General features: G+C 48.5%; 1 long non-coding RNA gene across 1 annotated transcript in view; it reads right to left on the bottom strand.

Moving 5' to 3' along the window:
* LOC116972803 overlaps window positions 1-18,420 on the bottom strand; it is a 19,334-nt gene extending 914 nt beyond the window's left edge. The window contains exons 1-2 of the long non-coding RNA XR_004411885.1: window positions 18,352-18,420; window positions 14,566-14,570 (exon numbers count right to left, since the gene is read on the bottom strand). This is a non-coding gene — a long non-coding RNA (uncharacterized LOC116972803). The remainder of the gene's footprint in view (window positions 1-14,565; window positions 14,571-18,351) is intronic.
* Between the last annotated feature and the right edge of the window lie 9,067 nt (window positions 18,421-27,487).

The raw sequence follows: 27,487 nt of genomic DNA, 5'->3' as shown, positions 1-27,487 counted from the left end.
CCGGTTTCCTGCCGCGCTCCAAAGACGTGCAGGTTTGTCGGTGTATTGGTTTGGTATAAGTGTAAATTGTCCCCGGTGTGTGTAGGATAGTGTTAGTGTGCGGGGATCGCTGGCCGGCACGGACTCGGCGGGCCGAAGGGCCTGTTTCCACGCTGTATCTCTCAAAACTAAAACTGAAACTAACATTTTGAAGATTCAGTCCCATCGGGCTATTGGCCGGGTGGACTGCAGGAAGCTCGGAGGGGCAGAGAAGAGGGCGGTGATAAATAGCACAGGAGCAAGAATTGTCCCTCGTCTTTCAGTAAGAGACCCCTTTTGTCGAGGGGGGGCTGAAGCTACGACTGTTTGATGAGCAAGCTAGCAATAGTCCTTCTGATCCCATCAAGACCCGCTCCCTGCCAGGAAGATCATTGACCTTGGTCGTCTAGCCGATGGAAATGACAGGAGCTTTCTCTCATCTGACAGCTTCACCACAAAGCTTCCATTATTCCCGCCCGCGATTATCCTGCCTGTTTAACGACACAAACAGGCCCAGTATTTGTACAACTCCTGCACCAACCAGGCACTCTCTGACCAAACCGCGCATTCACTGAAAGATTACGGGCGGCACGGTGGCGCAGCGGGTGGAGCTGGTAGATCAAATGTTCCCAATGTTGGGCGAGTCCAGAACCAGGGGCCACAGTCTTAGAATAAAGGGGAGGTCATTTAAGACTGAGGTGAGACAAAACTTTTTCACCCAGAGAATTGTAAATTTGTGGAATTCCCTGCCACAGAGGGCAGTGGAGGCCAAATCACTGGATGGATTTAAGAGAGAGTTAGATAGAGCTCTAGGGGTTAGTGGAATCAAGGGATATGGGGAGAAGGCAGGCACGGGTTATTGATTGGGGATGATCAGCCATGATCACAATGAATGGCGGTGCTGGCTCGAAGGGCCGAATGGTCTCCTCCTGCACCTATTTTCTATGTTTCTATGTTTCTCACAGTGCCGGAGACCCGGGTTCGATCCTGACCTCGGGTGCTGCATGTGTGTGGAGTTTGCACGTTCTCCCTGTGACCTGCGTGGGTTTCACCCGGGTGCTCCGGTTTCCTACCACGTCCCAAAGACGTGCGGGGTCTGCAAGGTTAATCGCCCTCTCAATTGCCCCCACCCCCAGTGGGTGAGAAAGTGGGAGAACACAGAACCGGTGTGAACGGGTGATCGATGGTCGGCATGGACTCGGTGGGCCGAAGGGCCTGTTTCCATGCTGTGCCTTTCAATCAGTCAATCAAGGAGGGAAATGGATGGGCGCCACGGTGGTGCAGCGGTAGAGTCGCTGCCTTACAGCGCTTACAGCGCCCGAGACCCGGGTTCGATCCCGACCACGGGTGCTGTCTGTACGGAGTTTGTACGTCCTCCCCGTGACCCCGTGGGTTTTCTCCGAGATCTTCCGTTTCCTCTCACATTCTAAAGACGTACAGGTTTGTAGGTTAATTGGCTTGGTATAAATGTAAATTGTCCGTAGTGCGTTAGGATAGTGTTAATGTGCGGGGATCGCTGGTCGGCGCGGACTCAGTGGGCCGAAGGGCATTTTTCCGCGCTGTGTCTCTAAACTAATTAATTGTCATATGCACCGATAACAGAAGAATGAAATTCTTCCTTGCAAAGATAGACACAAAGTGCTGGAGTAACTCAGCGGGACAGGCAGCATCTCTGGAGAAAAGGAATGGGTGACGTTTCGGGTCAAGACCCATCTACAGACTGACGTCAGTGGGGAGGGAGATAGATAAGGAAGGTTAAGGTGTGAAGACAGGGCAAAGGGAATGGAGATCAAGGCACATCTAGAATAGATCATTGTTAGCTGGGGGAAGGTGACAACAAAGCAAACAGAGATAAAATGTAGTCAGAGACAGTAAGACTGGCCGGAGAACTTGGATGGGGTGGTTTGGAGAGAAAGGGAAAGCAAGGGCTGCTTGAAGTTAGAGAAGTCAATGTTCATACCGCTGGGGTGTAAGCTACCCAAGTGAAATGTGAGGTGCTGTTCCTCCAATTTGCTCTGGGCCTCACTCTGACAATGGAGGAGGCCCAGGACAGAAAGGTCAGTGTGAAAATGGGAGGGGGAGTTGAAATGTCCAGCAACCGGGAGATGGGGTAGGTTAAGGCAGACTGAGCGGAGGTGCTCAGCGAAACGATCGCCGAGCCTGCGCTTGGTCTCGCCGATGTAGAGAAGTTGACACCTGGAACAGCGGATACAGTAGATGAGGTTGGAGGAGGTGCAAGTGAACCTCTGCCTCACCTGGAAAGACTGTCGGGGTCTTTGGATGGAGTCGAGGTGGGAGGTAAAGGGACAGGTGTTGCATATTCTGCGGTTGCAGGGGAAAGTACCTGGGGAGGTGGTGGTTTGGGTGGGAAGGGACGAGTTAACTAGGAGGGAACGGTCTCTGCGGACAGGGGTGGAGATGGGAAGATGTCACTAGTGGCGGGATCCCGTTGGAGGTGGTGAAAATGTCGGAGGATTATGTGCTGTAGGCGATGGCTGATGGGGTGGAAGGTGAGGACAAGGGGGTCTCTGTGTCTGTTGCGAATGGGGGGAGGGGGAGCAAGAGCGGAGTTGTGGGATATCGAGGAGACCCTAGTGAGGTCCTCATCTATGATGGAAGAGGGGAACCCCCGTCCCCTAAAGAATGAGGACATCTCGGATGCCCTGGTATGGAACACCTCATCTTGGGTGCAGATGTGGCTTAGACGCAGGAATTGGGAGTAGGGGGATAGAGTCTTTGCAGGAGGCAGGGCAGGAAGAACTGTAGACTAGATAGCTGTGGGAGTCAGTGGCTTTATAATAGATGTTATAATAAATGTCTACACTGTTGTGTTGCTGCAAGCAAGAAATGTCGGGACACCTGACAATAAAACACTCCTGACTCGCGTCTCTCGATGAATGGACATATTGCGCACATACGTACATGTGCCAATTGTATATCGGCACTGCGTTTCTCCAGATCACATACAGAGTGTGCTATTGCCTATAACATCCATAGGCTTGGCTGCGATCTATAGTATATATGCACTGCAGTACTGTGTACACACACTAGGTGTGCTGTAGTCCACTGTGTGATGAGGTGTACCCAGAGGTGTGCCTGTGTCACCACGCTGAGTCGGACAGCACAAGCACAGGCCGTTCGGCCCAACCTATTCACACTGACCACACACGCACATTAGGCTAATCCCATTTGCTTGCATTTGGCCCATATCCTTCTCAGCCCTGTGTAGAAAGGAATTGCTGGTTCTCTTGAAGCCTCCTCTTGAACATCAAAAAAACGAAGGAGCTGATCATGGACTTTAGGAGGGCACATCATCCGAGGACGTACACTCCATTGAGGATAAATGGGGATCCTGTGGATAGGGTGAACTGTTTTAAATATCTGGGAGTCCACATCTCCGAGGATATGACATGGGCATCACACGCCTCAGCACTCATGAGTAAGGCAAGGCAGCACCTTTACCACCTCAGGCAATTGAGGGAATTCAGAGTGTCTCCGAGGATCCTCCAGTGCTTCTACGCAGTGGCGGTGGAAAGCATCTTGTCCGGGAACATTACCATCTGGTTTGGGAATTGCTCTGCCAAGGACAAGAAGGCTCTGCAGAGAGTAGTGCGTTCGGCCGAACGCACTATGGGAACTTCACTTGCCCCCCTGCAGGAACTATACATCAGGAGGTGCAACTCCAGAGCCAACAATATCATGAGAGACCCCTTCCACCCCTGCAACGGACTGTTCCAGCTGCTACGGTCAGGCAAACGCCTCCGTTGCCATGCGATGAGAACGGAGAGGTTGAGAAGGAGTTTCTTCCCAGAGGCCATTCGGACTGTAAACGCCTATCTCACCAGGGACTAACTCTACTGAACGTTTTTCCTTCCATTATTTATTATGTAAAGGTATATGTGTGTTATGATTGTGTTTATAGTTTGTTTGGTTGTTTGGTGGTTTGTCTTTTGCACAAAAGTCCGCGAGCATTGCCACTTTCATTTCACTGCACATCTCGTATGTGTATGTGACAAATAAACTTGACTTGACTTGACTTGACTTGATACTGAAGACAGACACAAAGTGCTGGAGTAACCCAGCGGGTCAGGCAGCATAGAGTTATAGTGATACAGTGTAGAAACAGGCCCTTCGGCCCAACTTATCCACACTAGCCAACAATGTCCCAGCTACCCTAGTCCCACTTGCCTGCGCTTGGACCTATCCATGTACCTGACTAACTGTTTCTCAAATGTTGGGATAGTCCCAGCCTCAACTATCTCCTCTGGCAGCTTGTTCCATACACCCGCCACCCTCTGTGTGAAAAGGTTACCCCGCTGATCTCTGGAGACAAAGGATGGGTGATGTTTCGAGTTGAGGCCCTTCTTCAGACATGTGTGAGCCCAAAGACCACAGACCAGAAACATCACCCATCCTTTTTCTCAAGAGATGCTGCCTGACCCACTGGGTTACTCCAGCACTTTGTGTCTCTCTCCTTCTAAGCCCTTCCTATCCATTTATTCATTGATAAATATAGCACTTACTGTTGAAGTCATAGTCACACAGCGCGGAAACAGGCCCTTCGGCCCAGCTTGCCCATGCCGACCAACTTGCCCCATCTACTCTAGTACCTGCCCATGTTTGCCCTATATCCATCTAAACCTTTCTTAAACATGTACAGTGCATTCAGAAAATATTCAGACCCCTTCACTTTTTCCACATTTTGTTACGTTACAGCCTTATTCCAAAAGGATTAAATTCTTTTTTTTTATCATCAATCTGCAACAATGCCACATAATGTAAAAGTGAAAACAGGTGTTTAGAAATGTTTGCAAAGTAATTAAGAATAAATAACTGAAATATCATATTTACATAAGTATTCAGACCCTCAGAGCTAAGGCACTCAAAATTGAGCTTTGGTTCATCCTGTTTCCATTGATTATCCTTGAGATGTTTCTACAACTAGATTGGAGTCCACCAGTGATAAATTAAATTGATTGGACATGATTTGGAAAGGCACACACCTGTCGATATAAGGTCCCACAGTTGACAGTACATGTCAGAGCAAAAACCAAGCCATGAAGAAATTGTCTGTAGACCTCCGAGACAGGATTGCATCGAGACACAGGTATGGGGGTGTAACACAATTTCTGCAGCATTGCAGGTCCCGAAGAGCACAGTGGCCTCCGTCATTCTTAAACGGACGAACTTTGGAACCACCAGGACTCTTCGTAGAGCTGGCTGCTCGGCCAAACTGAGCAATCGGGGGTGAACGACCTTGGTCAGGGAAGTGACCAAGAACCTGATGGTCACTCTGACAGGGCTCCAGAGTTCCCCTGTGGAGATGGGAGAACCTTCCAGAAGGACAACTATATCTGCAGCACTCCACCAATTAGGCCTTTATGGTAGAGTGGCCAGACGGAAGTCACTCCTTAGTAAAAGGCACATGACAGCCCACTTGGAGTTTGCCAAAAGGCATGAGAAACAAGATTCTCTGGTCTGATGAAACCAAGATTGAACTCTTTGGCCTGAATGCCAAGCATCACGTCTGGAGGAAACCAGGCACCGCTCATCTCTGGAGGGGCCTCAAAATAGCTGTGCATCGACACTCCCAATCCAACCTGACAGAACTTGAGAGGATCTGCAGAGAAGAATGGGAGAAATGACCCAAATACAGGTTTGCCAAGCTTGTAGTGTCATACCCAAGAAGACTTGAGGCTGTAATCGCTGCCAAAGGTGCCTCAACAAAGTACTGAGTAAAGGGTCTGAATACTTATGTTAAGGTAAAGGTTTTACTTTGCAAACATTTCTAAACACCTGTTTTCACTTTTTTATTATTGGGTATTGTGTGTAGATTTGTGATTTAAAAAAAAAAAAAAAAAAAGGAATTTAATCCATTTTAGAATAAGGCTGTAACGTAACAAAATGTGGGAAAAGTAAAGGGGTCTGAATACTTTCTGAATGCACTGTGTATGGGTGGGAGAATCAAGCACCAGAGAACATTGGTTTAAGGTGAGGGGGGGAAGTTTTAAAAGGGACAAATTTTTCACACAAAGGGTGGAGGAGGTGGTTGAGGCAGGTACTATCAAAATGTTTAAGAACCATTTGGACAGATATATGCGTAGAAAAAGTTTAGAGGGACATGGGCCAAACATGGGGAGATGGGACTCGTGTAGATGGGGCATGCTTGTAGGCATGGGCAAGTTGGGCCGAAGGGCCTGTTTTCACGCTGTATAACACTCTGACATTACACCAAAATGGGTGGAGTCACGGACAGTGAGGAAGGCTGTCAAGATATATGGCGGGATATAGATCAGCTACAGAAATGGGTGGAGAAATGGCAGATGGAGTTTAATCCGAGTGAGTGTGAGATGTTGCACTTTGGGTGGTGGAATGGGGCTCGTGTTGTCGACCTGCCCGTGGTGAGCCCAGTCAACTGACCTCAGCCGGGCGAACGCAACAAACAGACAGCACCAGCGCCGCAGTTCGGCGCCAACTGGCATGTGCCCTTTTTAGGGCGGGCACATACGGATGTTGAACCGGATGGCATCACCTGCCGCAGACTTCTACTGCCTCAAACACAAGAAGGAGGAGGAGGTGGTCAAATGTATGGGGAAACTGTGCAATTAATGATTTGAGTTGAATTGAATGCTATATTGACACGTGTGACAAGTTGCAGTGAAATTCTTTGCTTGCGTATCCAAGGTATACAAATAGTCACTACTAAAAGGGCGTTTACAAAGTATCCCACGCTAGGTCCCCCTTTGTTCTACCCCTGCACTCCTCACCCCCCCCCCGCTAGTTGAGTCCTCCTTTGTCCATTGTTCTTCCCCCTCCCGAACCCTCGACACCATTGATGTACAAAGTGATCTGCGTGTCCAAGTCCATGGCTCCTTGGACGTGGCCACGCAAGTAGATGGAATGGTAAAGAAGGCACATGGTATGTTCAAGGGTCGAGGCATTGAGTAGAAGAGTCAGGAAGTTTCAAGGCCCTGTCCCACTTTGGCAAACATTTTCTGGTGACTACAGGCGACTAGGCTGTTGCTACATGGTCGCGGGGTGATGCCTGTATGGTCGTGAGTCGTCGCCTAAAGTCGCCTAAAGAGTCGTAATGTTTTTCTGGTCACCACTGGATTTTGAAAAGTTCAAAACATTTCGGCGACTGTGGGCTTGGCGTAGCTTGTCTTCTCCTGACGTGGGTGCTGTTGTAGGTTGTCGCCAGGATGATGCATGTTGTTGCCAGGTGACGTTGGTTGTTGCCGGGTGCTGACCGGTGAATTCCATTGGCGTCAACCGGCGGCAGGTACCGGCGACTGAATTGTCTTCAGTTGTCGCCGACAAAGTCGTAGCTTGTCGCGGGTGGACGTAGGTTGACCTCGGTTGTCGTAGGTTGTCGCCTGTGTGGTCGTAGGTGGACATCCTAATGGTCGCCGGTAGCTTGACGTCAACTAGGTGGTAGGTTGTCGTAGCTCATTGTAGACATTGTTGTAGGTGGGGGGGGGGGGGGGGGTTTCCAGTCACCGTTTTTTCGGAGACCTGCTACGACTGTGACAGTCACCGGCAGTCACAGTGGGACAGGCCCTTTAGTCAGGATTTTGGTCGAGCCACATCAGGAGTATATTGTGCAGTTCTGGCCGGCCCATTACAGGAAGGATGTGGAGGCTTTGGAGAAGGTGCAGAAGGGGATCACAATTATTCACACTATTATTGTTTGTTTTTATACAATACGATAGAACTTTATTTATCCCAGGAGGGCAATTGATCTGCCAAGCGCCTTGAGTATTAGAAAGGCGCTATATAAATCCCATCCATTATTATTATTAACAGCCAAAAATCACAAATTATATGAAACATGAAATTAAAGTGGTGAGTGGAAAGGCATTGGGGATGTTCAGAGATTGGGTGGGGGGGGTGGAGGAGGAGGGTCTACCCCACGACAGAAGGGGGAGGACTTATAAAGTTTGCTAGCCATTATACAAGGCACATTAGACTAGTTCTCTGTGAGAAAGAGTGTTTCCTCGCCTCCGTTCTAAATGGCTTACTCCTTATTCTTAAACTGTGGCCCCTGGTTCTGGACACCCCCAACATCGGGAACATGTTTCCTGCCTCTAGTGTGTCCAAGCCCTTAACAATCTTATATGTTTCAATGAGATAACTTCTCATCCTTCTAAACTCCAGAGTGTACAAGCCCAGCCGCTCCATTCTTTCAGCATATGACAGTCCCGCCATCCAAGGAATTAACCTTGTAAACCTACGCTGCACTCCCTCAATAGCAAGAATGTCCTTCCTCAAATTAGGGGACCAAAACTGCACGCAATACTCCAGGTGTGGTCTCACTAGGGCTCTGTACAACTGCAGAAGGACCTCTTTGCTCCTATATTCGATTTCTCTTGTTATAAAGGCCGACATGCCATTCGCTTTCTTCACTGCCTGCTGTACCTGCATGCTAACTTTCATAGACTGATGTACAAGGACCCCCAGATCCCGTTGTACTTCCACTTTTCCCAACTTGAGGCCTTTTAGATAGTAATGCCTGAGCAAAGAAGGGTTGATTAGAGCATAGAACCTAGAACAGTACAGGAACAGGCCCTTCGGCCCACAATGTCTGTGCTGAACATGACGCCAAGTTAAACTGATCTCATCTGCCTGCACCTGATCCATATCCTGCCATTCCCTGCACTCCATGTCCCCAGCTGAATTAAACACCACTATCCTATCTGCCTTCACCACCACTTCTGGCAGCGCGTTCCACACACCCATGTTAAAAAGACTTGCCCCACACATCTCCAATCAACTTTCCCCCTCTCAACTTATGCCTATCCCTTCCAGTGTAGGATATTTCCACCTTGGTAAAAAGGTTCTGACATTGGGCGCAACGGTGGAGTTGCAGCCTAAAGGACCTGTCCCACTGTACGAGTTCACCCAAGAGCTCTCCCGAGTTTTTAAAAAAAAAAAAAAAAAAAAAAAAAAAATCAAACTCGTGGAAGAGGGAAGAATGTACGCAGCGGGTACGTCGGAGCTTGTAACGCTAACGGCAGGTACTCGGGGGAAACGTGGTCATCTCTGGAAGACTCGTGAAGATTTTTCAACATGTTGAAAAATGTCCACGAGAGCCCCGAGTACCCACGAGCGACTATTACCGTAAATCTCCGAGTTCGAATCGGAGGAAACTCGGGAGAACTCTTGAATTAACTCGTACAGCTGGACAGCCCCATTACAGCGCCAGAGTTCTGGGTTCGATCCTGACCTCGGGTGCTGTCTGTACGGAGTTTGTTAGTTTTCCACGTGACCTGCATGGGTTTTCTCTGAGATCTTCAGTGTTCATCCCACACTCCAAAGACGTGCAGGATTGTAGGTTAATTGACTTATTATAAGTGTCAAATTGTCCATGGTGTGTGTAGTGTTAGTGTGCGGGGATCGCTGGTCGGTGCGGACTAGGTGGGCCAAAGGGTCTGTATCTGCGATGAATCTGTAAACTAAACTATCCTGACTGTCCTGATTAGGGATACTCAGTATGATTTTGAGAATTTGATTGAGATTTTTAAAGTAACCACGATTCGATGATATTTTATAGTCACATGTAACTAGGTCTAGGTATGCTAAAATTCTTTGTTTTTGCACACAATACACAGAGTACGCGAAGAGTCGCCACGTACCTGGTGCCGACAAAGTTACAAAAGTAATCATTAGAGTCCCAACGGGCCTTTATTTGAGCGTTTGACACCATTCGGCCAGTACTCGCTGGAGTTTAGAAGAATGAAGGGGGACCCTCATTGAAACTTACCGAATAGTGAACGGCCTGGATAGAGTGGATGTGGAGAGGATGTTTCCACTGGTGGGAGAGTCTAGGACTAGAGGTTACAGCCTCAGAATTAAAGGATGTTCTTTTAGGAAGGAGATGAGGAGGAAATTCTTTCGTCAGAGGGTGGTGAATCTGTTGCATTCTTTCTCACAGAAGGCTGTGGAGGCCAAGTCAGCGGATATTTTTAAGGCAGAGAGAGATCGATAGATTCTTGATTGGTAGGGGTGGTAGAGGTTATAGGGAGAAGGCAGGGGAATGGGGTTAGGAGGGAAAGATAGATCATCCATGATTGAATTGTGGAGTAAACTTGATGGGCTGAATGGCCTGATTTTTCCCCTATCACATGATCTTACGATCTTATTCATTCTCTGCGCCTTGCACCACCTCCCTATCTATCCCCCTCATGGATTTTATACAGCTCTATAAGATCACCAATCAGCCTCCGCCCCACTCCAAGGAATAAAGACCCAGCCTGCCCAACTTCTCCCTGTAGCTCAGGCCCTCGAGTCCTGGCAGCATCCTCGTAAATCATCTCTGCACTCTTTCACAGCTTAACAACATTGCTGTGCAGACTGGTTCAATAACCTGATGGTTACTGGGAAGAAGCTGTTCTTGAATCTGGAGGTCATGGTTCTCAGGCTCCTGTACCTTCGACCTGATTTGAGTTTAGAGATACGATGCGGAAACAGGCCCTTCGACCCACCGAGTCCGCGCCGACCAGCGATCCCCGCACACTAATACTATCCTACACACACTGGGGACAATTTACACTTATACCAATGTGAGGTTGTGCACTTTGCCAGAAGAAAATAGAAAGGGAATGTATTTTTAAACGATGACTTTAAAACCACGGAAGGTATTCAAGAGGAGGCAGGGTGTCCTTCTGTTTGGGTTGCTGGATGCCGGCGGGTCAGCTGAGCAGTTTGGCTCGGGTAGCGCGATGCCGCTCGCAAAGTCCGGGGCCCGGGCCCACTCACCATTCACCCAGCCACGGCCGAGTCGGTCAACGAATTGCCGTCAAGAATTTGTACATTATTTTGACCTTTTGTCCCTTATTTGGGAGTGAGAAAGTTGGCGACACTAGGCAGATCAGACATGATTGTAGGGGCAGGACTGAGGGTCCGAGTGGTCTACTCTTTGCTGCTGCCTGTTGCTATGGAAACACAGCTCTTTCCACAACTCCCTCCCCTCACTTACAAAGCTGTTTCCTCTCAACTCCCGTGACAGGAAACGTCAACTCGCGGTGGTGCAGCGGGTAGAGCCGCTGCCTCACGGCGCCAGAGACCCGGGTTACATCCTGACCCTGGGTGCTGCCTGTGCGGAGTTTGCACGTTCTCTCTGTGACAACGTGGGTTTGCTCCCTGTGCTCCGGTTTGCCCCCATATCACAAGGATGTGCGGGTTTGTCGATTAATTGGCCACAGTGTGTGGGATTGATTAGTACGGGTGTCGGGGGTTATGGGGAGAAGGCAGGAGAATGGGGCTGGGAGGGAGAGATAGATCAGCCATGATTGGATAGTGGAGTAGGCTTGACCGGTCGACTCGGAACTTACACTGCTCCTGGAACTTATGAACTTAGGATACAAAAGTCGGATAGGATAGAACTAGTGTGAATGGGTGATTGTTGGTTGGCACAGACTCGTTGGGCCGAAGAGCCTGTTTCCATACTGTATCTCTAAACTAGTGTTCTCCAAACTTGGTACGGCACAGTGGTGTAGTGACAGAGCCACTGCCTCACACAGCCAGAGACCCCGGTTCGATCCTGACTACGGGTGCTGTCTGTACGGAGTTTGTACCTTCTCACCGTGACCTCGTTTCAAAAATGTCTACTTAATTATGGCTTAATAACGGCAAAAAAAACGTATACTTAAATTCTGGAAAAATAAACCCACACCAACGCTCAAAATGTGGATTTCAAACATGTCGGAAATGTTATACCTTGAAGATATGAGATCTGTCCTGTCGGACAAATCAGACCCATTCTTAAAGATGTGGTCTCCATTTATCGACCCATTACAAGCATGTGGTGCAACACAACCTTGGAAATTAAGTATTTCAGAACCAGGTGAGAGGTGGGTAAAGATATGAAGGAGGCATATCCCTTTCTCTTTTTTTTCTTCTCTTTTCTCGTTCCATTTTCTTTTTGCTTAGTTCTCACATCACCTGCTTTTCTTTTTTGAGCTATATAATTCTCTCTTTCTTGCTTTTCTTACATAGAAACATAGAAAATAGGTGTAGGAGTAGGCCATTCGGCCCTTCGAGCCTGCACCGCCATTCATGGCTGATCATCCAACTCAGTATCCCATCCCTGCCTTCTCTCCATACCCCCTGATCCCTTTAGCCACAAGGGCCACATCTAACTCCCTCTTAAATATAGCCAATGAACTGGCCTCAACTACCTTCTGTGACAGAGAATTCCACAGATTCACCACTCTCTGTGTGAAAAATGTTTTCCTCATCTCGGTCCTAAAAGATTTCCCCCTTATCCTTAAACTGTGACCACTTGTCCTGGACCTCCCCAACATCGGGAACAATCTTCCTGCATCTAGCCTGTCCAACCCCTTAAGAATTTTGTAAGTTTCTATAAGATCCCCCCTCAATCTTCTAAATTCTAGCGAGTACAAGCCGAGTCTATCCAGTCTTTCTTCATATGAAAGTCCTGCCAACCCAGGAATCAGTCTGGTGAACCTTCTCTGTACTCCCTCTGCGGCAAGAATGTCTTTCCTCAGATTAGGAGACCAAAACTGTACGCAATACTCCAGGTGTGGTCTCACCGAGACCTGTACAACTGCAGTAGAACCTTCCTGCTCCTATACTCAAATCCTTTTGCTATGAATGCTAACCTTTTTTTTTTCTTCTATTAAATTTAAAATAAGAAGTTGTACATGAAATGTAATATGTTATTCATGTCTTATATTATTGTACATCACTTCTAATAAAAAGAATTAAAAAAAAAAAAAAGAATATGGGGTTAGAGACCAAGCAGCTAATGCTTAGAAGAACAAGAATAAATCCTTGTGGCTTGTAAAGTTGTTTCGGGGCTGACACTTTCTCTTGGCTTGCCCGCCTAGAAACTTGGATTTACAGTGCTGGAGTAACTCAGCGGGTCAGGCAGCATCTCTGGAGAACATTGATAGGTGACGTTTCAGTTCGTGGACCCTTCCTCAGCCAAAACGTCCCCCTATCCTAGTCTCTCCAGAGATGCTGCCTGACCTGCTGAGTTACTCCAGCACTTTGTGCCCTTTTTTTCTGGTGAACCAGCATCTGCAGTTCCTTGTTTCTACATTCTGACTGCTCCACTGTCTGAAGAAGGGTCCCGACCTGAAACGTCACCTGTACATGTTCTCCAGGGATGCTGCCTGACCCGCTGAGTTACTCCAGCACTTTCTGTCCTTTTTATGTTAATCAGCACTGTTTTGTTTCTGCCCTCTGCTTTTTAAAGTTTGCCCCTCACCTTAAAGCCATGCCCTCTGGTCTTTGATATTTCTTCCACCCTAGGAGAAAACCTTCTGTCTACCTATTCAATGACTCTCCTAATTTTATATCCCTCTTTCAGATCTCTGCTGAGTTACTCCAGCACTGTCTTCTTCACACAAGTGGTAGATGGATACAGGTGAGGGAGGGGGGGGGGAGAATTATAGACAGATAGTTAGTCCAAGGCTGAAGAAGGGTCTCGACCTGATACATCACCTATTCCTTTTTTCCAGAGATGCTTCCTGTCCCGCTGAGTTACTCCATGTTGTGTCTATCTTCAGTGTAAACCAGCATCTGCTGTTCCTTCCTGCACACTAGGCATTGACGTATTGCTTGGTTAACTCAGCGGGTTGGGCAGCACCTCTGGAGGACATTGATAGGTGACGTTTCGGGTCGGGATCCCTTCTTCAGCCTTGTTGGGTTCGGAGGAGGATCCAGACCAGAAGTGTCTGTTCAGTTTCCCCTACAAATAGTACATCGATCAGTACAGAACAGCAACAGGCCCTTCGGCCCTCGATTGAACCTGGTGTCGTTAGCCCACTCTCCTCCGCCCTTACTTGACCCGTGTCCCTCCATTCCCTGCTACCTTCAGGTAGAAGGTACAGGAGCCTGAAGACTGCAACAACCAGGTTCAGGAATAGCTACTTCCCCACAGTCATCAGGCTATTAAACCTAGCTCGGACAAAACTCTGATTATTAATAATCCATTTCTGTTATTTGCACTGTATCAGTTTATTTATTCATGTGTGTATATATTTATATCGTGGTATATGGACACATTTATCTGTTTTGTAGTCAATGCCTACTATTTTCTGTGTGCTTAAGCAAAGCAAGAATTTCATTGTCCTACACAGGGACACATGACAATAAACTCTCTTGAACTTGAACTTGAATTACCCATACGCCCGTCTAAAAGCGTCTTATGTGCCACTGTCATAGAGCTGATACCCTCAATTCCAGGCGACATGCATGTGAACCTGTTCAGCGTCCTCTCCAAACCCTCGACAAATGGCTGCACGGTGGCGCAGCGGTAGTGTTGCTGCCTTACAGCGCTAGGGGCTCAGGTTCGATCCCGACTACGGGTGCTGCCTGTACAGAGTTTGTACATTCCCCGTGACCTGCGTGGGATTTATCGGAGATCTTCGGTTTCCTCCCACACGCCAAAGACGTGCAGGGTTGTGGGTTAATTGACTTGGTATAAATTTTTTAATTGTCCCTAGTGTAAGACAGTGTTAGTATGCGGGGATCGCTGGTCGGTGCGAACTTGGTGGGTCGAAAGGCCTGTTTCTGCACTGTATCTCTCTTTTAAAAAAAAAAAAAGTTAATATCATATTGTTCAAGTTTGTCTCTGTCAGGATTAAACCTGAAGGATAGTGCAGGAAGGAACTGCAGATGCTGGTTTAAACCGAAGATACCTAGACATAAAATGCTGGAGTAACTCAGCGGGACAGGCTGCATCTCTGGAGAGAAGGAATGGGTGATATTTCCGGTCGAGACCTTTCTTCAGACTGAAGGAAGTTTGCACAGGTGAGCTGTTGCAGCCTCACTGCCGTGCGTATGTGAGCTCACAAGACAGTCCCTGGCCAACTCTCTCCTACCGCCCCATCACTGGGTGAGCTGAGGGCCCACTGTCTGAATCCCTGATGTCAGACGAGGCTTGGCATCCTGCCTCTGACTCACAGGGTCGCAGGTTCAAGTCTAGGTTCAGACGGAGGATTGTTTGACTACAATTGCGACGTGGTTGGTGGGGGGATGATGATGATACTACTACAATGCCTTAATGATGAGGCATTAAATTAACATCCTGTACACTTTGCCAATTGTCGATTCTGCCGCAACTGAGAATCACAGACACTCGAAGTGTGAATTTTAAAAAACAGAAGGGGCGGCATGGTGGCGCAGAGGTAGAGCTACTGCCTTACAGCACCAGAGGCCCAGGTTTGATCCTGACCACAGGTGCTGTCTGTGTGGAGTGTACACGTTCTCCCGGCGACCATGTGTGGGTTTCCTCCCAGTGCTCCAGTTTCCTCCCACATCTCAAAGACGTGCGGGTGAGTTGGTTAATCGGCCCGCTGTAAATTGCCCCCTAGTGTGTAAGAAAGTGGGACAACACAGAACTAGTGTGAAAGAGTGATCGATGGGTCAGCGTGGACTCGATGGGCCGAAGGGCCTGTTTCCATGCTGTGTTTTTCAATCAATCAATGAATATCACTGGACAAAATCGCAAGTTATTTGGTTGATTTCATCTTCTAAGTTGTGGGACTTTCCTCTGCATTTAGGGCTCCTTGTTCCCAGATTGCAACTAATTACAAATGGTTTCCTGATGAAACAAAAGAAATTCTGCATATCTCCAATAACCTTTACATACTTCTACAGAAGCACCGTAGTAAACACACTGTCGTGTTGCATCACAGCCTGGTTTGGGAACAGCTCTACCCAAGACTGCAAGAAATTGCAGAGAGTTGTGGATGTAGCCCAGTCCGTCACACACACAGACCAGACTCCCCACCATCGACTCCATCTACACTTCACGCTGCCTCGGGAAAGCAGCCGACACAATCAAAGACTTGTCCCACCCCGGTCATTCCTTCTTCTCCCCGCTCCCGTCCGGCAGAAGGTACAGAAGCTTGAAAGCGCGCACCACCAGACTCAGGAACAGCTTCTTCCCCTCTGTTATCAGGCTTCTGAATGACCCTTCCATAAGCTAAGGTACTGTCCGATTCACCTCTACCCCATTGCAGACATTGGACTTTGTCTGTGGAACTGGTGCGCTACAATGCTGAGAACTACACTCTGCACGCTGGTATTTTTAGTTTGGTCTTGGTTGAGAAAGACAGCACGGAAACAGGCCTTTCAGCCCACCAGGTCCACGCCGACAAGCGATCTCCGCACACTGAAGCCCCTGTCCCACTTAGACCTAAACAGCAACCTCTGGTGACCTTGCCCGCCACCCAAGGTTTCCCTGAGGTCATCGGAGGTTTTGGTCACTCTCCCTAATGGTCGAAAGTGGTTTCCGCGTGGTCGAGGCTTCATCCAGGTTGCTGCTATTTTTTCATCATGATTAAAACCGGCCTCGACTAAAAATAGGTTGCCGTTTAAAAAATCTAAAATATTTTTAGTCGCAGGTCTAGTCAAAGCCGGTTTTCTTCAGTCGAGGAAGGTTTTCAACATATGCGTGGGAGGTGGTAGGAGGTTGCAGGTCACCTCGACCTTGATTTTATTTTTTGGGTGGTGGGCAAGGTTACCAGTGGTTGCTGTTTAGGTCCCTTAAGTGGGACAGATGCTGAACACTACCCTACACCATTTACAATTATACCAAAGCCAATTAACTTACAAACCTGTAATGTCTTGCAAGATGTAGGCCTGAAGACTGTAACGACCAGGTTCAGGAATAGCTACTTCCCCACAGCCATTAGGCTATTAAACCTGGCTCGGACAAAACTCTGAACATTAATAGCCCTTTATCTGTTATTTGCACTTGATCAGTTTATTTATTTGTGTGTGTGTATATTTACATAATGGTATATGGACACACTGATCTGTTTTGTAGTCAATGCCTACTATGTTCTGGACGACAGATGGCACAATGGGCTAAGTGTTCGGCTGGCGACCGGAAGGTAGCCGGTTCGAATCCCGCTTGGAATGCATACTGTCGCTGTGTCCTTGGGCAAGACACTTCACCCACCTTTGCCTGTGTGTGAATGTGTGTGAATGTGTGTGAGTGATTGGTGGTGGTCGGAGGGGCCGTAGGCGCAGATTGGCAGCCACGCTTCCGTCAGTCTGCCCCAGGGCAGCTGTGGCTACAGAAGTAGCTCACCACCACCGAGTGTGACTGAGGAGTGAATGAATAATGCGATGTAAAGCGCCTTGAGTATTAGAAAGGCGCTATATAAATCCCATCCATTATTATTATTATTATAGGTACACAAAATTGCTGGAGGAACTCAGCGGGTGCAGCAGCATCTATGGAGCGAAGGAAATAGGCGACGTTTCGGGCCGAAACCCTTCTTCAGACTTATTATGTTCTGTTGTGCTGAAGCAAAGCAAGAATTTAATTGTCCTATCAGGGGCACATGACAATAAATTCTCTTGAATCTTGAATCGTTCGAGTGTGGGTGGAAACCGGAGACCCAGGAGACCACCCACACGGGTCACGGGGAGAACGTACAAACTCCGTACAGACAGCACCCGTAGAGGGGATCGTACCCGGATCACCGGCGCTGTGAGGCAGCAACTCTACCGCTGTGCTGCCCCTTTGCTCTACCTGTTGTACATGGCTTTGGCCTGGTTGCGTTCGTGCATAGCGTTCGTTATCTGATCTCCCCACCTGAAGAGCTAAGCCCCTACAATGTTTGATTCTCATTCTCACCTCAAAGCTGTGCCCCTCCCACCCGCTGGGCAGGGGTTAAAAATAGATGGGCGAGGGAGGGTGCAACGGTTCTCTAGTTGCTCGTTTCACAGGAGCCTGATATATCTTGCGACCAAGTATGCATGCACCGTGGCATGTGGCTGCGTGCAGTCAGTGTGCTGGCGGGAGGGAGGGAGGCAATGGGAGGCGAAGTCTCGTCCCAATCTCTGGGCCATCTCAGAGTAATCACAGCGCGTGGAGCAGATGAAGACAAGGATTCGCTTGTCCCTGATAAGGAGCGGCTTGTTGCTATAGCCGAGCTCGGGCCTGGCATTACTAGAATTCCTTCCCTCGAGTGGAACACCCACAGGCAGGAGATCAGGCAGGAATTCAATGCACCAGGGGAGACCATCCATCCTCTCGCATGGGACATGCAGGGAACGGAGGGATAGGGATCACGTTTAAGGAGATAGGAGGAACAATTTAGTTAGAATCTGAGGGATGACTTTTTCACACAGGGTGGGTGTATGCTGGAGGAGGTAGTGGAGGCAGGGACTATCGCACTGTTTAAGAAACATTTTGACAGGTACATGGATAAGGACATAAGAAATAGTAGTAGAATTAGGCCATTCGGCCCATCAAGTCTACACCGACATTCAATCATGGCTGATCTATCTCTCCCCCCTAACCCCATTCTCCTGCCTTCTCCCCATAACCTCTGACACCCGTACTAATCAAGAATCTATCTCTGCCTTAAAAAACATCCACTGACTTGGCCTCCACAGCCATTCTGTGGCAAAGAATTCCACAGATTCACCACCCACTGATTAAGGACATTTCTCCTCATCTCCTTCCTGAAAGAACATCCTTTAATTCTGGGGCTGTGACCTCTGGTCCTAGATAGGGCAGGTTTAGAGGGATATGAGTCAAATGCAGGTAGATGGGACTAGTGTAGCTGGGACATGTTGGACAGTTTGGGTAAATTGGGCCGAAGGCTCTGTTTCCACACTGTATGATTCTATGATACATGTAGAGTGGAGATGAATACAATAGTGACATTTAAGAAGCTTTTGGAGATCATAATCGTTATCGTAATCATACTTTATTAGCCAAGTATGTTTTGCAACTTGCGAGGAATTTCATTTGCCACACATTCATACCAATAAAATGCAACAGAACACACAAAATGCATTTTAACATAAACATCCTCCACTTTCCTCACTGTGGTGGAAGGTGACAAAAAGTTCAATCTCTTCACTTTGTTCTGCTGTGGTTGGGGGCCTTGAGCCTTCTGTTGACGTGATGATCTTGGCTCCCGTAGCCGGCTGTCGGGGCGATCAAGCTAATGTATCGGGGGGGGGGGGTGGAAATCTCAGCTCCTCCCCACGCCGGGCGATCTCACCCCGGGTCGGGGCTAAGTCGAACCTTCTGCGTTGTTTGGGGCTTCCCCACTTCAGTCTCTACCCGAGACTGCGAGCTCCTCGATGGTGAAATCCGCAGGCCTCGGTTGGAGCGTCGACCCCAGGCAAGGGGTTGGCTGGTAAGTCCACGGCCCCGCGGTGGGGCTCAAAGTCAGTCCCGAGCAAGGCCTCCAGCTCCACGAGTGACCGGAGCTACGATCCGGAAAACAATCGTACCTCTGGATAAGTAAGAGATTGAAAAAAGATTCCCTCCTCCACCCCCCACATAAAACAAAGCAGAGAACATTAACACAAACTTGTAAAACACACTAAAAATAACAAAACAAAGACGAAGACACGGACAGACTGTTGGTGAGGCTACCATCGTGTGGCGCCCCCTGGTGTAGTGGAGATGTAAAAAAAACGATGACATATCCATATGATGCACAAGGATATGTCGGGAATGGAGGGATATGGATGGTGTTCAGGCAGAGGAGATTAGTTTAACTTGGCACCATGTTCTGCACGGACATTGTGGGCCGATGGGCCAAATTTAGCAGAATGCTGCCAGGATTAGAGGATTTCAACTACAATGAGAAGTTGGACAGGCTTGGATTTTTTTTTCTATGGAACGTCAGAGGATGAAGAAGTCGGAGGACTTGATAGAAGAACATAAATTTGTGAGCGGCAATGATAGAGGAGGCAGTCAGAACCTTTTTCCCGGGGTGGGAATGTCCAACACAGGTAGGCATAGATTTAAAGTGAGAGGAGGTAAGTTGAACGGAGATGTACAGGGCAAGTTTTTCCACACAGAGCGTGGTGGGAGTCTAGAGCACATGCCGGGGGGGAGGGGGGATGGAAGCAGACACGATAGTGCCGTTTAAGATGTGATTGATTTCCGGATCGTATCTCCGGTCGCTCTGCGGCCTAACATCGTGGAGCTGGCGGCCTTGCTCGAAACTGACTTTGAGCCCCACCGCGGGGCGTGGACTTACCACTGAAGCTGATCCCTTGCCTGGGATCGATGCTCCAACATCCTGCGGATTGTCAACATCGAGGAGCTCGCAGTCTCGGGTAGAGGCTGATGTCGGGGAAACTCCAAAGACACAGAAGGTTTCGACTAGCGCCGACCCGGGGTCGATCGCCCGGCGTGGGGGAGCTGCGATCCCTCCCGCCCCCCGGGAGCCAAGATCGTCCCGTCAACGGAGGGATCGAGGCCCCCGACCGCGCGAGATCAAAGGGTAGAGGTTGAACTTTTTTTTTGCCTTCCATCGCAGTGAGGAATGTGGAGGAGTCACTGTGGTGGATGTTTTGTGTGTCTTGTTGCTTTTTATTTGTATGACTGTATGGCAAATCAAATTGCTCGTATGTTGCAAAACATGCTTGTCTAATAAAGTGTGATTATGATTATGACCCCAAGCCAATTAACATACTAACCTGTAAACCACCTTGTCTTTTAAGATGAGAGGGGAAAGAGGCGGCAGGAACCTGAGGGGTAACATTTTGCTCAGAGATTGGTGAGTGTATGGAACGAGCTGCCAGAGGAGGTAGCTGTGGCAGGTACTGTAACAACATGTAACATACATAGAGCATAGAACAGTGCAGCACAGGAACAGGGCCTGTGGCCCACAATGTTTGTACCGGACATGTTGTCAAGTTAAACTGATCTCCTCTGCCCGTATCTGATCCATATCCCCCTCCATTCCCTGCATATCCACGTGCTTATCTAAAAGGCTCTTAAACGCCACTGTCGTATCTACCTCCTCCACCACCACCCCTGGCAGTGTGTTCAAGCCCCCACCACCCTCTGTGTACAAAACTTGCCCCCACACATTAAACGTTACCCCTCTCACCACATAGCTCTGCTCTTTAGTGTTGGGCATTAAGAGCCTGTCCCACTATACGAGCTAATTCAAGAGCTCTCCCGAGTTTTGAAAAAAATCAAACTCGTGGTAAGCACGTAGAATGTACGTAGCGGGTACGTCGGAGCTCGGGACGTCTCTTAGCGGCTCGTAACGCTAACGGGAGGTACTGGGGAAACGCAGTAATCTCGTGAAGACTCGTGAAGATTTTTCAACATGTTGAAAAATGCCCACGAGAGCCCCGAGTACCTACGAGCGGCTATTACCGTAATTCTCCGAGTTCGAATCAGGGGAAACTCGGGAGAACTCTTTGAATTACCTCGTACAGTGGGACAGCCCACTCTGGTTGAGGGCGGGCCATGGAGAGGCGGTCGGGCCGCAGAGAACAAAGGGGACCTGGCATGTGGGGGGGGGGGGGGGGGGAGGGAGGGGGGGGGGCGAGAAAAAAGGGGGACCAACATGACTCTAATGAGGTGTAACCTTTGTAACTTTGTCGGCTGCAGAAACATGGCGACTCTTAGAATAAGATAGTTCAAGTTCAAGTTCAAGTTAGTTTATTGTCATGTGTCCCTGTGTAGGACAATGAAATTCTTGCTTTGCTTAAGCACACAGAAAATAGTAGGCATTTACTACAAAACAGATAAATGTGTCCATATACCATGATATAAATATATACACACATGAATAAATAAACTGATAGTGCAAATAACAGAAAGTGGTTGGTAATAATCAGAGTTTTGTCCGAGCCAGGTTTAATAGTCTGATGGCTGAGGGGAAGTAACTATTCCTGAACCTGGTTGTTGCAGTCTTCAGGCTCCTGTACCTTCTACCTGAAGGTAGCAGGGAGATGAGTGTGTGGCCAGGATGGTGTGGGTCTTTGATGATACTGCCAGCCTTTTTGAGGCAGCGACTGCGATAAATCCCCTCGATGGAAGGAAGGTCAGAGCCGATGATGGACTGGGCAGTGTTTACAACTTTTTGTAGTCTTTTCCTTTCCAGGGCGCTCAAATTGCCGAACCAAGCCACGATGCAACCGGTCAGCATGCTCTCGACTGTGCACCTGTAGAAGTTAGAGAGAGTCTTCCTTGACAATCCGACTCTCCGTAATCTTCTCAGGAAGTAGAGGCGCTGATGTGCTTTTTTGATGATTGCATTAGTGTTCTCGGACCAGGAAAGATCTTCAGAGATGTGCACGCCCAGGAATTTGAAGCTCTTGACCCTTTCAACCATCGACCCGTTGATATAAATGGGGCTGTGGGTCCCCCTCCTACTCCTTCCAAAGTCCACAATCAGTTCCTTGGTTTTGCTGGTGTTGAGGGCCAGGTTATTGCGCTGGCACCATATGGACAGTTGCTCGATCTCTCTTCTGTACTCTGACTCATCCCCATCAGTGATACGCCCCACAATAGTGGTGTCGTCAGCGAACTTGATGATGGAGTTCGCACTGTGGTTCGCTACGCAGTCATGGGTATAGAGTGAGTACAGCAGGGGGCTGAGCACGCAACAGATAGACACAAAATGCTGGAGTAACTCAGTGGGACAGGCAGCATCTCTGGAGAGAAGGGATGGGTAACGTTTCAGGTCGAGACCCTTCTTCACTCTGAAGAAGGGTCTTGACCCGAAACGTCGCCCATTCCTTCTCTCCAGAAATGCTGCCTCACCCTCCGTGTTATTCCAGCATTTTGTGTCTACCTTGGATTTAAACCAGCACTTTCTTACACAGACTCTTTGGATAATTTGTGTACTGCATGCAAAACCTCACTGTACCTCAGACATGTGAGTTTAAGGTACCATTGATTTTACGGCATGGGTCAAAGATTCTGAATGTCTACCCTATCTACGCCTCTCGTAATTTTATACACTTCTATCAAGTCTCCCTTCAACCTCCAACGTTGCAAAAAAAAACAAATAATGCAAGTCTATGCAATTTCTCCCTGTGGCTGAAACCCTCCTAATCTAGGCAGCACTGTGGTTAAAATGCTAATCCAGGCTGAGTCTGAAGAAGGGTCTCGATGCCGAAACGTCACGTACTCTTTCTCCCCGGAGGTGCTGCCTGTTACGAAGAGAGGGGATGTCCCGCTGAGTTACTCCAGCATTTTGTGTCAGGCATTCCGGTAGACCTCCTCTGCACCCTTTCCAAAATTTCCACATCTTTCCTGTAATGAGGTGACAAGAACTTCCTGTAATACTCCAAATGAGACATATGCAAAGTCCAATGGAGCTACATCATGACTTCCTGATTCCTAAATCCAGTGCCCCGATCAATGAAAGCAAGCATATTGATTCAAAGACAATTTGCATCACACACTCTAGGTCACTAGAGAAACCTTTGTTTCGTTGATATTGAGGGAGAGTTTGTTGTCTTAACGCTAAGCTTCCTACCCCCTGCATTCCATACTAACGTGCATTTTCTCAACGGTATGAACATTGACCTCCAATTTCAGGTACTCTTTGCTTTCTCCCTCCTTCCCCTCCACTTCCTGGCTCTCCCACAGCCCACTGTCTCCGCCTCTTCCTTTCTTCCCCCCTCCCACCCTCCCCCCCCACATCAGTCTGATGAAGGGTCTCGACCCGAAACATCGCCTATTTCCTTCGCTCCATAGATGCTGCCTCACCCGCTGAGTTTCTCCAGCATTTTTGTCTAAACCTTCGATTATTCCAGCATCTGCAGTTTTTGCTTATGCATTTTATTACTCATAAGACAATTCAGCGATTTGGATCAGGGGACAAGGTTGGACACCAAAAAGTGATTCCGCCGCTTCTTGTAACTACGCTGGCGAATAGATTAGCAACCAAAGAGCAGTTCCCCCAACATTGCGGCCCGTCCCATGAGTAGAGTCGTGCATGCAATACACAAACTTGAACCAACACCCAACAAGGCGGCACGGTGGCGCAGCGGTAGAGTTGCTGCCTCACAGCGCCGGAGACCCGGCTTCCATCCCGACTACGGGTGCTGTCTGTACGCAGTTTGAACGTTCTCTCCGTAACCTGCGTGAGTTTTCTCCGGGAGGTAGCAGATCTACCAGCTGCGCCACCGTGCCGCCTTCGTTGGTGTTGGCATCATATTCGGCATAGACGTTGTGGGCTGAAGGGAGTGTTCTTCTGCTGTGCTGTACGTTCTACGTTCACCGAAACAGGCCCTTCGGCCCACTATGTCCATGCTGAACATGATGCCAACCTAATCTAATCTAATCTCTCTGCCTGCACGTCATCCATATCCCTCCATTCCCTGCATATCCATCTAAGAGCCTATTAATCACACCCATTGAATCTGCCTCCACCACTAGCCCCTGGCAGTGGATTCCAAGCACCCACACCTTCGGTGTAAAAAACCTGTCCCACACATGCTTCTCTCACTGTTGCTCCTCTCACTTTAAAGCTATGACCTCCAATCCTTGACATTTCCACGCTGGGATAAAGATTCTGACTGTCTACCCCATCTATGCCCCTCATCATTTTATATACTTCCATCGCTCTTCCCTCAACTTCCCATCCCTCTCTTTGCTCTACCTCCTGTATTTGAGTTTGTGCCGCTTGTATCTCTGTGGGACAATATCTGATCTGACTGGATGGCAAAGCTTTTCAATGTACCTCGGTACACGTGACATTAATAAAGATAAACCTCAACCATATCTTTCCATTGCGCCCGACCCTCCCACTCCACTCCCTGAGAATGAACAAAGAAGATATCAATTGCGGGCGCTGCCTGTACGGAGTTTGCACGTTCTCCCCGTGACCTGCGTGAGTTTTCTCCGAGATCCTTGGTTTTCCCCCCCACACTCCAAAGACGTACAGGTTTGCAGGTTAATTGGCTTGGTGTATGTGTAAATTGTCCTCAGTGTGTGTGTGTAGGATGGTTAATGTGCGGGGATCGCTGGTTGGTGCGGCCGCTGAAGGGCCTCTTTCCGCGCTGTATCTCTAAATTAAACTAAAAGTGATTGAAAACTAAGTATTATTAGTAGCCAAGAACAACACTCCGATAGGATACTGTGGTGCAGGTTGACACGTAATCATGGATTGAGTTTCTGCGCATTCCTGAGGTTAAGATGCTCCGATGGATCAGAAGAGGTGGGGCAACAGTGCTCCGGTTTCCTCCCACACTCCACAAAGCCGTACAGGTTTGTAGGTCAATTAATTAACCGTCCCTTAGCGTGTAGGTTAGTGCTGGCGTACTGGTCAGCGTGGACTCGGTGGGCCAAAGGGCCTGTTTCCACGCTGTATCTCCCCGAGTCTGAAGGCTGAAGAGTCAATCAGCCTGCGCTTTGAATCTCATTCTGGCCTCCAGAGTTGAGAATTCCAAAAATTCACAAGAGTGCCAGAGACCCGGGTTCAACCTCCGGGAGAAGAAATTCCTCGTTATCTCTGCCCTTAACCGCCACCCTTTTAGTTGGATGAGATAATAAGCAGAAGCCCTGTCTACACACGGAATTGGGAAGTACAAATCGAGCGAAACGTACAAAGTGCTGGAGGAAATAGGGCGGCATGGTGGTGCAGCTAGTGCCTCACAGCGCCAAAGACACGGGTTTGATCCTGACCACGGGTGCTGTTTGTGTGGAGTTTGCACGTTCTCCCTGTGACAGCGTGGGTTTTCCTTGGGTGCTCCGGTTTCCTCCCACACTCCAAAGACGTGTGGATTTGTAGGTTAATTGGCTTCTGTAATTATAAAATAGTGTGTCAGATATGTGTGAAATACTGCTAGTACACAGGGTGATCACTGGTCATCGTGGACTCGGTGAGCTGAAGGGCCTGTCTCTATTCATCAGTCAATGAAAGTAAGCATACAGGTATAGCAGGCAGCGAAGAAAGCGAATGGCATGTTGGCCTTCATAACAAGAGGATTTGAGTATTGGGGCAAAGAGGTCATTCTGCAGGTGAGACCACAACTGGAGTATTGTGTGCAGTTTTGGTCTCCAAATTTGAGGAAGGACATTCTTGCTATTGAGGGAGCGCAGCGTAGGTTCACAAGGTTAATTCCCGGGATGGCGGGACTGTCATATGCTGAGAGAATGGAGCGGCTGGGCTTGTACACTCTGGAATTTAAAAGGATGAGAGGATATCTTATTGAAACATATTAAATTATTAAGGGTTTGGGTGCCTGGGTTTCAGCAACTGAGTTACAGAGAAAGGTTGAACAAGTTAGGGCTTTATTCTTTGGAGCGCAGAAGGTTAAGGGGGGACTTGATAGAGGTTTTTAAAATGATGAGAGGGATAGACAGAGTTGACGTGGAAAAGCTTTTCCCACTGAGAGTAGGGAAGATTCAAACAAGGGGACATGACTTGAGAATTAAGGGACTGAAGTTTAGGGGTAACATGAGGGGGAACTTCTTTACTCAGAGAGTGGTAGCTGTGTGGAATGAGCTTCCAGTGAAGGTGGTGGAGGCAGGTTCGTTTTTATCATTTAAAAATAAATTGGATAGTTATATGGATGGGAAAGGAATGGAGGGTTATGGTCTGAGCGCAGGTATATGGGACTAGGGGAGATTATGTGTTCGGCACGGACTAGAGGGGTCGAGATGGCCTGTTTCCGTGCTGTAATTGTTATATGGTTATATGGTTATATTATATTATATGGTTTGGACACGCTAGAGGCAGGAAACATGTTCCCGATGTTGGGGGAGTCCAGAACCAGTGGCCACAATTTAAGAATAAGGCGTAAGTCATTTAGAACAGAGACCAGGAAACACTTTTTCACACAGAGACTTGTGAGTGTGGAATTCTCTGCCACAGAGGGCAGTGGAGGGCAATTCACTGGATGTTTTCAAGAGAGAGTTAGATTTAGCTCTTAGGGCTAACGGCTTCAAGGGATATGGGGATCATAAGCAGGAACGGGGTACTGATTTTGGATGATCAGCCATGATCATATTGAATGGCGGGTTTGGCTCAGGGCCGGATGGCCTACTCCTGCACCTATTATTCTATGTGTCTATGTGTGACTTATCGCTGGCAGTTGCATCATGCAGTCTGATGCGTGCTGTGGTTGGGCCATGTTCCAGGAGTGAGCTTATGTTGTGATTATTTAGCAATGCCTCACATGGCTAGGGAAAGCGTACAGTCGTGACTGGATGGAGAGTGGAGAGAGGCGGGCGGGACGGCAGGAAGCAGGAAGCAGTCAGTGGAACCGTTCCCTCAGACACAGGCTGGTGCACGTAATGCAAACATGATGGTGGGTGGGGTGGGGGGGGGAAGAGGTCACCGTCGCACATTTAGTTTCGTTTAAGGTGGACACAAATGCTGCGGGGAGTAACTGCGCAGGGACAGGCAGCATCTGTGGAGAGAAGGAATGGGTGACGTTTGGGGTCGAGACCCTTCCTCAGTTTAGTTTAGTTTCGTGATACAGCGCGGAAACAGGCCCTTTTCGCCCACCGAGTCCGCGCCGACCAGCGGCCCCCACACGCTAGCAGTCTCCAGCACAATTCTACAATTTTTGCAATTTTACTGAAGCCAATTTACCTACAAACCTGCACGACTTTGGAGTGTGGGCGGAAACCTGGGCTCCCGGAGAAAACCCACGCGGTCACAGGGACCCACCTAACACAGAGGGATCCTTCTCTCCAGAGATAGACAGAAAATGCTGGAGTAACTCAGCGGGTCGGGCAGCATCCCTG

Source organism: Amblyraja radiata, chromosome 5, assembly GCF_010909765.2.
Source record: "Amblyraja radiata isolate CabotCenter1 chromosome 5, sAmbRad1.1.pri, whole genome shotgun sequence".
In the NCBI taxonomy this organism is placed as follows: Eukaryota; Metazoa; Chordata; class Chondrichthyes; order Rajiformes; family Rajidae; genus Amblyraja; species Amblyraja radiata.
This window is presented reverse-complemented; position numbering and strand designations above follow the sequence as displayed.